This window comes from Lactuca sativa, chromosome 1, assembly GCF_002870075.4.
Source record: "Lactuca sativa cultivar Salinas chromosome 1, Lsat_Salinas_v11, whole genome shotgun sequence".
Classification (NCBI taxonomy): domain Eukaryota; kingdom Viridiplantae; phylum Streptophyta; class Magnoliopsida; order Asterales; family Asteraceae; genus Lactuca; species Lactuca sativa.
In genome coordinates this window covers 6,855,566-6,865,705 of record NC_056623.2, presented here as the reverse complement: position 1 = coordinate 6,865,705, position 10,140 = coordinate 6,855,566, and the positions used below count along the sequence as shown (strand labels likewise).

The window sequence follows — 10,140 nt, the reverse complement described above, 5'->3', positions numbered from 1 at the left end:
GTCGACTCGCCGAGTCCATATCTGGACTCGTCGAGTCCAGTCGCGGACCCGCGACCAGGTCTGCGATCCTACTCGGCGAGTCTAGGCTCCAACTCGCCGAGTCCCCTCTCAACTCACCCCAAAAACATAATTAAACAATACCTGAGATTTCGGGCTGTTACAATAAAATCCCCTGAGCTAATAAATAAGTAGATTTTTGTATTGCTAAGCCCCTCCCAAACTAATTTTCCCGCTCAAAACGTCAAACTTAAATTCCATACTTTCCCTTAAAGTCAAACATATTATGACTAATCGATAGTATCCAAAAAAATTCAGCAAGAAATTAGGAAATCTTGTATTGTTCAACCGTTTCTTCTCCAATTTCTCCAATACTTTTGGAAACCAAATTAGTGATTGAAATTTTAAAACACGTCAAATCCCTAAACATTTCTCCATTCCAAAATCAGCACTCATTGATTAGCAAGATCGGATTTAATTCCATGGCAATCCATTAATTCTAGCTCCTTATTCTCTTTTTGTAACCCTAGGTATAAAAAATCAGCCGCTTCATTCCAAAAATATATCTCTATACTTTTGTTTAGATTAGGCTTCTTCCGGTTTTGGCTCTCCCAATTTTGCTTTTCAATGCAGGTTTTTGATTTTCTGAAACATCATATGGAAATCTATATCGTTCTCAATATTATATGCTCGAGTGTTGGATGTGCGTACATTTGGGGTTCTCGGTATATCAGTTTTGATTGTGCACTTTCTTCTTCAACTTCACTGGTAATGAAACCTCATCTACAACTTGTATCTCTATTCATTACTTTTGTTAAATTGTATCTAATGTACGGATTTGATTTTATTTTATCCGAGAAGGTAACGAAAGTGTGTATTCATGAGGATGGGGAACTTTCGGCCGCCTTGGCACTGTTCTGAGCTCGATAGCCTTTTTTTGACCAAAATTGAATTTAATTCTACAGATAGGAGAGAAAGGGTCAAAATCATCCAAATATCATCTGGTGTTACCACGGTCTCCCTGATTCTGGTAACATTCGTATTTTCAAAGTAAGTAATCCAAGTATCATCTGCCATCAGGTAAATATTTTTCTTAAGTTGTGTGTCTGATAATGATTTCTATGTTGCTGTTGTGTGGTTTATTTGTCTATTGCTATTGTGTATAACAAAGACATCTTAAATCTGCACTAGCTTATAATTAATCTTATTGTTATACCAAGCTTCATCAAGATAAGCAATGATACTACCAGGTTTCTGCAATATAGATACAACTTTAGAGTTTTATGGTTGAAATAATGAAAAATATAAATAAATGTAGTTGAAAGTGACTATACCTTTTCGATGAGATCTAGAACATCTTGGGTATCAACAAATTGAATGTAACTCCAATTGATAGCCTCTTTTTTTATTCTTTTTGCTCTATCTTAAAGGCATGTCGTTGTTCAAACAACTCATGCTAATAGTTAGTTATTTTAAAAATAATTATCTGGTTGAAATGTTGCTGCAAATTCTCATTTGTAAAGTTAATCACAAATTGCTCAAAGTTGTGTGTATCATGAAATAGAGACAACAATAACAAATGTGACTTTTTAAATCTTTTCAAAGTCAAAAATGGTAATACATTATTTGAAACTAGGTTACTAACCTGAACACTTGAAAAAATAAAATAACCTTTATAAATTCTATTTTCTGTTTTAAAAGCTTCATATCATTATATTGTTTTTTTTTTCAGTTTAAGTCGGCCAAATTAACATAAGAAAAGATAAATTATGCCATTTTTTCCGAGAGTTTCATATTAGTAAGAGGTTCTTTTTTATAGTAATTCAGAGGTCCACATGACAAAAAAGAAAAAAAAATGTCAAAATGACCAAATTGACCAATTATAGCAATGTACTTTGAAAGGCAAAAAAAATGAAACTACACGCTATTATCAATTAAGAAATGTATGTAGTTGTAATGGGTAAATTAATAAAAAAAAATCAAAAATATTTATTAGTTTTTAAGATTTCGAATTATAAATATTTTTTTTTCTCACTAGAAATGTCAAAGATTGATAAACAATTAAACATGATGGTGGTCAAGGTAAAGTTAAATAGTCACTTAAATAGGCTGGTGAATCTTGGTGTTAAAGGTTAGAAATCCATTAAACCAAAAAATGATATTTTAGGCATAAGCATTTACTTCTTATTATTTTTTTTTAAATTATGTATTAAGAATTTTTGACAGATTATACCACATGTAGTATGTTTGGCTAAAACAACGGATAAGAAGATACTTGGTAGCCATTCAGGTATAAAAAGTTGATATTTTGTTGGAGTTTTTTATTGTTATTATTATTTATTTTGTCATGTTAATTACTAAATAATTATATATTTTATCAAAACTTAGACGGCGTCAGAGATTTTTACCTTTTTGTAATTGGTAATCACATTCCCTTGACACCATATTGATAGATATGAAACCCGAGAATTACAAATACATTTCCTATATTATATTCCCTTGACAACATAATGTTTTTTTCCTTTTGTAATTGGTATCTTGAAATTTGTTTTCTTAGTACTAAAGACCTAAACAAACAAAAAATATTTATCTTTCCGAGTAGTAATGAATTAATAGTAGTGTTGTTTGCTCAATATTTATCACTAATTTAAATTTTTATATCTGGTTGGTTGCAGGTTAGACATAAATTACCTGTATGATGTGGCATAGGTTAACGGGTTTTTGTACAGTCATTGTCCATGTGAAAAATATATGTATTTTGCTGTTTGGAGAAATTCATTCTGTAAGTAATTATTTCTCCTTTCATCATATATGTTTAATGTACATGTATTAACATTGGAGGGTTGACTGTCATGTGTTATTAAAGTATTTCTGTTAACTATAGGACCACAGTAAGAAAACATCATGCGTTTGAATTTTAAAAATGGGGAACATTTGAATGTTCATGCCCAGTTGTGACTTCTTGCATATTCGTGATTTAGCTAAGGTTTTATAAGGCCATTAAGAAATTTAGGAGTTGTGGACAATCGGACACATTAGGAGTAAGTTGAAATATTGTATTGATAGTTGTGAAACTCAAATAGAGCACTCAATGATTTAGACAATTAAAAATTTAGACAAAAAAACTTATATCTTATTAATTTAATAAAATTTTATATATCTTTTGATTTTTAATTATCAATATTTTTTTTTCTTATCCGTAGTTTCCACTGCATAGTACATTTTGCGTTAAATCCTTTTTAATCTATATTAAAAAAAATAACAATGTAAAAAAATTGATTGTGTATTACAACAATGTATTGTGAAATATACCCAATTATAGCATTATACTTGTGTCTCTACAAATGTCTTCTGACGATCAATGTCATTGGGGCTTTTGTGGTGATTGCTTCATAATTCCCAGTCAGTCTCATTGTTAAAGTGTTGGTTGGTGCTATGCATTTAAGAGTTGGTTGCTAAAGTTTGTTGCATCTTTTTAGGTCCTCAAGTTATTTAGCCATGACTTTTTTAAGACTCAAATTGAATCACAATTTTTCTTATTATTTTCTTCATTAAGGCATTATATAATTGACAAGAAATGACAACGTATTTTTGTTGATTTATTTATTATAGCATCACACTTTTATTTTTTCCTGTTGTAACATTGTATTTTAAAAAATTACCAAACTATAGCATGCCATCCAAATAGATTTGAATATTGTTGCTTTTTTTTATTGCAAACCACTTATTATGTATTAGTTTTGGTATTTTAATTTGTTAATCCGTGTATCACACGGGTTTTAACCTAGTATTTTATAATGTAATACTTTACATAACATAATGTAATCTTCTGAAAATTTACAAAAGAAACTAAAACGTTTGAAGTATTTATGAGATTATATTACCAAATTAATAGGAATGATTTTATTTCCTTATAGAACCCATTACAATTTTATTTTAAGAAAATTCAAATCCCTAAAAAATGACAAGTGGAAAATAAAATTTTTAAAATTCTCACAAAATGACAAGTGTCAAAATGATGAACAAGATGACATATGGCAAAAAAAACCTTCATTTATTAAAGATGATACACATATGACTGATAATAGTAGGTAAAACCTATTTTAGGGGGTTTGAATTCCACATTCGACGACATTTTCGGCGGATGCAAGCTCCGACGACATATTCAGTCATCTTCTCTTACCACATCTTCTCCGAACACATCAGATCTGGAATACATCAGATCTGGAACACACTTGTAAGGGCTCTGGAAGTCATCTTCTCCATCACATCTCCTTCTACAACATCTCCTTCGTCTTCTCTTGCCAAAATAGATTTCTCAGCAAGACTCGACTTTCCGACGGTTATCTTCTTTTTTCTTCATCCTATTTCTTTCTTCTGTTTTCCGGCCATCTGGTGAACACAAAATCTTCAAAATTTTCTGGTAATCAGATGAACATGAGATTTGGAACTCAAGATCTTAGAACTTAAAGAACTTGTTTTTAAGAAACTCTAGAACACGGTCTTGAAATAGTAAACCCACTAAAATCATATGTTCCTAAAATCGTAAACACCATCAATGATAAACCTTAGAACACGATCATGAAGTTCCTGAAAATTGTGAGTTCAAGGGTTTACGAGTTTTGGAAAATCATTTTAAGAGCTGCTCAAAAACACCATTTTTCATATTTGAAGTTCAAAGGTTTTTTTGAGTTATGAAATTGTTTCAAATACTCAAGGGTTTCAGTTCGATTTCTAGATATGTGATTGTGTATCTAAACCCTGATTTATGGGTTTGTTTCAAAGAATAAAAAAAGAAAGAGAGAAACAAGAAATCTGAAAAATATGTTAAGAACTCATATCTCCGGAAAATTCATTTTGTCCGAAGAAGATGACAAGAAAAATCATACTTGGCCGAAAAAGACGTCGGAAACCGGAAAAGTCCTCTATTACCGCTCATAATGGTATGTTTTAAACTAAAAGACAAGTTTAAGGATTAATAATGCACCAAAAAAAGTTAAGTGGCCGTGTTAGGAAATCAGACGATACTTGTCAAGACTAGAACAAATCCAATGCTACTTTTCAAGTTCTGGTGACCCTTGTTAGGAAGTAATGCAGGTAACACCGCGACTAATTAATAGTCTAGCTATTATTACTATTATATAAGCGTTAAATAACACTCAATATAACTCATAATAATAGCCCAAATAATTATTTTAAGGTCCTAATAATGTTACTATAATTAAATAAAAGCTATATTAAATATAGTATAGGCGTAGATCACTTACAACGGGTTTTTATTAAAAACCGAGCTTCGCTGGAGCAGCGTTTACGAGCCGAAAGCTTTTCTTCTCGGAGCCGTCGAGTGCTCCGGGGCTTTCTTCTCGTGCTAGGGAGGTTCCCTAGACTTGCGAGGGGTTTAGGGAGGTTAGAGAGAATTTAGAGAAAGAAAGAAATGTTTATGGTGTGAAGAAATTATGAAGAGTTCATCTCTTATTTATAGGAATTTTATAGTAAAGTAGCCTCTAAGCTTCGTCCGTATCTTTTGCGTACGAGCTCCTTTTTCTACGTTCTTTATATCCACGCATTGGTATTTACGAGTACTACAACTTTCATTTAGACCCCGTCGGATAATTCTCCTTCTATCTCAGATTTACAAAAACTGTATCGTATTTATCGCGCACGAAGAGTAGTGACTAAGCTTCGTCTATATCTTTCGCATACGAGATATGTTTCGGACGTTATTTATATCCACACGTTGGTATTTACGAGTACTACAACTTTCATTTAGACCTCGTTGGCTAATTCTCATTCTATCTAGGATTTACAAAACTGTATTGAATTCGCCACGCTCGAAAAGTAAAGACTAAGCTTCGTCCATAACTTTCGCATACGAGCTCCATTTTTGACGTTATTTATATCCACACATAGGTAAAAATAAAATCTACAACTTTTCTTTTTACTCCGTCGGCTAATTCTCGACTGATATTAATTTTAACAGTAGGAGGAGATTATATTGTTAAATGTCCGCGTAAAATTCATAACTTCTACATACAGACTTTGTTTCCGTCTGTCTTTTTACCGTTGAGTTCCTATTAATGAGATCTTCAATTCTCATTTAGGTCGCGTAGGCCAAAAACCGCTCGATCTAAAATTCGAGTTTCGGGTTGTGCACTGCTAAGCCAAATCTTAGAAATTTCATAACACCCTCATACGAAGTTAGATTCAGAAATATGTAAAATTTTCCCTCCTAAAAAGATTATTCCAGAATAAATCGTAGTTCCCTAGGCCAGTGGGGTAGGTGCTTAGCTTGTTAGGAACCGAGGGGTCGCTCCTGGAGTTGCGAGTGAGTCCGAGTGAAAGAGTCAACTGCTTGCCCCTTGTGCTTTACCTTGGGCGTTTTTTTTTTTTTTTTTTTTTGTATGTTATTGGTTTAACGTATACTAAAACTTTTGTTTTTATTTATAAGGCTAAAAAATCCTCCATCGTAAATTCACTATTTACGTCTCCCGGTGTCATGCCGGTTTTGCCGTAAAACTTCGACGGACCATAACTTCTTCGTTATAACTCGGATTTCGGCGTTCTTTATATGTACGGAACCCTTGATAAGTATTCTACAACTTGGTTAAGATTATTTATTCTAAATAATCTTTTGTCGAAAAGTTATTTTCGACCCATATTATCTCTAAATTGACTAGCCCGAATCTACGGCGTTACAATTATCTCCCTCTTAGGATGATTACGTCCCGGAATCATCAATGAAATAAGGCAGTATAATGACTCCAAACGTTATCTCTTCATCCTAGGTAATAATCGTAACTTCCTTGTTTCTTCGAATGAGTATCTAACTCTTGGACTCCTTGACTGTAGGCGGTGCTCGATCTTGCACTTGCTCCCTATCTCACGTTAGACTCCAGATTATGACCTTCAAGTCACAATCTCGATCCTAACTGGATACGAACTTAAGATAAGTTCTTTTATTACTACAATGGAATGATGTGTCATATTCTAATGACCTATTATCGTATGTCCCACTTGGATAAGTCTAGTAACTATAAACGCAAACACAATCCGATTAGCAATCGTAGCTCTCGAAGACATTGTCAACTCTGATCTTATCAGTAACCTGTCCTTTAGATAAGGGATCGTACAGTCCTCTGTTTTGATATCGTGCAGACGATAGTCATACTTATTGTCCAGCAACTATTTTCTCGATCTCAGATTTATTCGACATAGAACTTAATTGAACACATCAATTCAGTCCTGACCGGGCCCGGAACATAAGTCAAATCAAATCATCAAGCGGCCGTGATATCGCTTTTACCCTCTTAGGATAAAAGTAACAGATAAACTTCGACTTATATGCATTTACTTATCGACTAATCAACTATACACAACAATGCGTTTTATGACATCAATTTACTGATGCGGTTTCACATTATCAATGTACAACCAATTCGTAAATAATAAACCATATATCTAGGTTTTAAGACCATACGATATTATCGTCTTGCGATCACTCCAAAGTGATTCCAGCAAGCGCGGGTTTATTCCAATGCTCAAAACTTGTTCATAAGCACTCATGATCGTTGCAGCAAACCTTTGCTATGTCTAATACCATTTAGACAATCTTCACACCAATTCATGACAATCTTCATTCATACCTACTTCCAACATATGAACGATTGTGGACTGTTTGAATAATTCGATTATTCTTAATAAACTCAATTATTCTGGAAGTCAACAATTAACATAAGACAGTAACTTTACTTATAAATAATACTCCTTTATTTAATCATCAAATATCAATTACATTTATCTATTACATGTTTCTAAAACTATCTAATCTAAACTAATATCATCCTTCAGCCCAATACTCCTACCATGCTGCAAGTGCTTAACCCTGCTCAGTCCCTTCGTAAGCGGATCTGCTGGGTTATCTTCTGATGATATCCTCTTAACCACGAGGTGTCCTTCTTCTACTCGATGTCTAATAAAGTGATATTTTCTGTCGATATGACGAGATCTACCATGATCCCTTGGTTCCTTGGTCAAGGCAACCGCTCCTTCATTATCACAGAAAATTTCCATGGGCTCCTTTATAACAGGCACAACTCCAAGATCACCAATGAAGTTCTTCAACCATATTGCCTCCTTTGACGCTTCGTTCGCTGCAATGTACTCTGATTCGCATGTTGAATCAGCTACAGTTTCCTGTTTGGAACTCTTCCAAGTCACCGCTCCTCCATTAAGGGTAAAGACCCATCCCGACTGCGAACGGTAGTTGTCCCTGTCGGTCTGGAAACTGGCGTCACTATACCCTCGCACCTTTAAGTCATCACTCCCTCCGAGGACTGGAAACCATTCCTTGGTCCTCCAATGTGCTCTTCCAGGATTCCCTTGATATCTACTGACCATGCTCAAAGCAAAGGCCACATCAGGGCGACTACAAGTCATAGCATACATGATTGAGCCAACCATGGAAGCGTAAGGTACTTGGCTCATCTCAACTATCTCGGCTTTGGTACTCGGACTTTGAGTCTTACTCAATTTGGTATTACTTTGTATGGTAGTTCTCCCTTCTTCGAGTTCTCCATACTAAAACGTTTTAGTACCTTATCTAAGTAAGTATTTTGACTAAGTCCTATTAGTCTCTTACTTCTTTCTCTCACTATCCTTATTCCCAAAATATAGGAAGCCTCTCCGAGGTCCTTCATAGCGAAACACTTCCCGAGCCAGGACTTAACTTCCTGCAGAGTCGGGATGTCGTTTCCCATGAGCAGTATGTCATCGACATACAAAAAGAGAAAGCTAACTATGCTCCCACTGGCTTTGACATATACACATGATTCATCTTCGCTTCGTACAAATCCAAACTCTTTGACTTTCTCATCAAAGCAAAGATTCCATCTGCGAGATGCTTGCTTAAGTCCATAAAATGGACTTCTCAAGCTTGCACACTCTATTTGGATGCTTCGGATCGACAAAACCCTCTGACTGAGCCATGTAAACATCCTCAGCCAACTTCCCATTAAGAAAAGCGGTCTTGACATCCATTTTCCATATTTCATAATCATGAAATGCGGCAATAGCTAGCATCACCCTTATAGACTTTATTTTTGCAACTGGTGAGAAGGTCTCATCATAGTCAACTCTGGGAGTTTGAGTAAAGCCCTTCGCCACCAATCGCGCCTTATATGTGTGCACATTCCCATCTACGTCGGTCTTCTTCTTGAAGATCCATTTGCACCCAACCGTCTTACGTCTAGGCACATTGTCAACCAAATTCCAAACTTGATTGTCATACATGGACTGAATCTCGCTGTCCATTGCCTCTTTCCATTTTGCAGACTCTGGTCCTGCCATGGCTTCCTTATAGCAATTAGGTTCATCTAGGTTTATTAGTGTACCATCACTAATATACGTGTCCCTTTAATTAGTAATATGAAAACCATAAAACTGGGGTTGAATTCTAACTCTTTTGGAACGTCTAAGAGGTAATGACTCGTCAATCGGTTCAACCGGAGTTTCCTCCTCGGGTTGAGCGCCAGCGGTAGAGGTTACTTCATCACTCGACTCTTGAATCTCTTCAAGATCGATCTGCCTCCCACTGTCTCCTTGGTTTATGAGTTCTCGCTCTCGGAAAACCCATCTCCTTGCAACGAAGACAACATTGTCACTCGGTCTATAGAAGAGATATCCAAAGGATTTTTGCGGGTAGCCAATGAAAATATATCGCTCACTACGAGGTTCGAGCTTTTCATGAGTTTCTCTTCTTACGAAAACTTCACAACCCCAAACCTTGACATGTGTCAATAAGGGAGTTTTCCCTGTCCACATCTCGTGAGGTGTTTTGGCAACCTTCTTTGTAGGGTCTCGGTTAAGGATATGGGCGGCAGTCTCTAAGGCATACCCCCAAAATGAGATAGGTAGTGAAGCACGACTCATCATTGAACGAACCATGTCTAACAAGGTTCGATTGCGCCTTTCTGCCACACCATTTAACTGCGGTGTCATAGGTGGCGTCAATTGCGAAACTATTCCGCATTCCTTGAGATAGTTGTAGAATTCAAGACTTAGGTACTCTCCTCCTCGATCGGATCGAAGCATCTTGATCTTCCTGCCCAATTGATTCTCCACTTCATTCTTGAACTCTTTGAACTT

The 10,140-nt window shown here is 35.3% G+C and overlaps 1 long non-coding RNA gene across 2 annotated transcripts; it reads left to right on the top strand.

The window, feature by feature from the left end:
* Positions 1 to 278: 278 nt before the first annotated feature.
* Positions 279 to 3,156, top strand: LOC111875970 (uncharacterized). 2 transcript variants are annotated; one of them, XR_002844869.3, is made up of 4 exons: positions 279 to 527; positions 631 to 765; positions 859 to 2,287; positions 2,673 to 3,156. It is a non-coding gene; the product is annotated as an uncharacterized LOC111875970 (long non-coding RNA). The 2 variants fall into 2 exon arrangements; XR_008230213.1 differs by having other exon boundaries at positions 287 to 527; positions 859 to 3,156.
* The last annotated feature ends 6,984 nt before the right edge of the window (positions 3,157 to 10,140 follow it).